Genomic DNA, 1,767 nt, shown 5'->3' on the forward strand with positions numbered 1-1,767 from the left:
GAGGGTGCCCCAGGGGCTGGCGGCCTCCTCAGCAGCAGTGACAAGAGTTGGGCTAGGGCTGGTAAAGCTGAGGGTCGGGGTGGGTAAAAATCAACAATTTTAAAAAAGAATAAAAACGGGATTTAAAAAAAAATTTTTAATCTGATTTTTTGTTAAAATGCTTTTTTTAAAAAAGCACCTATATAAAGACAGTTTTAATTTAAGGTAAGTTAAAGCTCACTCTTTCATCTGCACCTGTGTTTTGGCCAGAATATGGAAATTACTGGGGTGGATCCTTGCCTCACATCATTATTAAAAATAATAAAATGAGCCCTGGATTAGTGATTTCTCTGAAATTCCAAGATGGCATCATGGAATAGGAATTATAACTTCTAATTGTATACAATTTGAGATGATATATTCATGTAACCTTCTTAGAAAAGTTTTGTAAATAGGTCACAACAGGCCATGGACTATATTAAGGGCCCAATCTTATGGGGTTCCCAAAGGCTCCTCTATAGATTAGTAAAGATTAAAGAAAACCATACTACCCAGTGGGACTTGGCGCTCAGTCTAGATCCCATTAAGTATCTCTGCGATGCTTAGTTTCTTTCAGTTCTCAAACTGTGGATTTGTATCTCCAGAGATAATATCCTTGATAACAGCAGTATATGGAGACAAGAGATAACAGACCTGATTTGCCTACCAATCAGCCCTTTTGTCTCTCTGCAAGTTTATGTACACAGAGTCAAGCCCTTACCCCTCTCTAAAAGTGCAAAGTTTCAAGAAGTTAAAGGAATAGAGGATATCAAACAACAAGAGTGCACTTTTTGTAGAAAGTGATGATTAAATCGAGGCTTTCTGACCACTGATTTAAATCGTGATTTATATCAGTTTGGTTTTAAAACAAATCCACCCTGCTGAAGTTTGCTGGGATAAAGGGCAAAATCCAGGCTGTTGCTTGCAAACAGGTAGGAAAGCAGTGAGAGAGGCTTCCTCTCCTTTTTGTGTCGTTGTGTGACAAGGTATTTAGTAGAACTCGCAGACTTCTTATAATCTGACGAAGCCACGTGGTGAGTGCTCCTGCTGTGGCCTTGAGCTTGGCACTTCTGGGTTGTTAACTGTGCGTTTGGCATTTTGTGCCACCCCCAGAAAGGCTTAGACCTGAGAAGCAGCCCAGTGTGCTGATCAGTTGTAGCTTGTACAATTTATTCCAGCCCTGATTCCTTCTCTAGCCTGCCTCTGTCACACTGAGCTCACCTGGGCAGAGCTAGGTGGAAGCACAGGGAGTTTGCACTTCCTGGCCCTGTTTTGCTGCTGTCCAAAATGCCAGAAGGGAAAGCAAGTGTTGGATGCAGCTTCTAAGAAGGCTCTGCTTAGGTTTCCTTTTTCCTGTCCAGTGGAGCCCTGGAGAAATCAGCCTACTATTTATTATTTGGTAACGTAGCTGCAATTGGTTCAGCCATTTGGAATTGAGAGAGCGGCAAGGTTTTTTGTTTTGCTGCACGGCACCTGTGGCATAGGGCAGCTGCTGCGTAGGTGCCAAGCAAGTGCAAGGGGAGACAATCCCTGCTGTGCTAGGGGGCTTTGCCACAAGCACCCAGAGGCCCCAGTTGCCGCTCTTGTAGCTAGTGAGTATAGGGCTTTTTTAAAAATAAATAAATAAATAAATAAATAAATAAATTTTAAGTGCCAGGAGGCTGGGCTGGGTGGGGCCTGGGGCTGGATAGGGCAGCCATGGGGCTTCTCCCAGGGCTCCCTCTGCCCCGGGAGAGGCAGGGGCGGGGC

The 1,767-nt window shown here is 44.1% G+C and overlaps 1 protein-coding gene across 1 annotated transcript in view; it reads left to right on the top strand.

Annotated features, from left to right (window-relative positions):
• The window catches only part of KNSTRN (kinetochore localized astrin (SPAG5) binding protein), a 9,217-nt gene that overhangs the window by 793 nt on the left and 6,657 nt on the right, over nt 1-1,767 (top strand). The window lies entirely within an intron of this gene.

This window comes from Alligator sinensis, unplaced genomic scaffold (genome assembly GCF_000455745.1).
Source record: "Alligator sinensis unplaced genomic scaffold, ASM45574v1 scaffold262_1, whole genome shotgun sequence".
NCBI lineage: Eukaryota > Metazoa > Chordata > Crocodylia > Alligatoridae > Alligator > Alligator sinensis.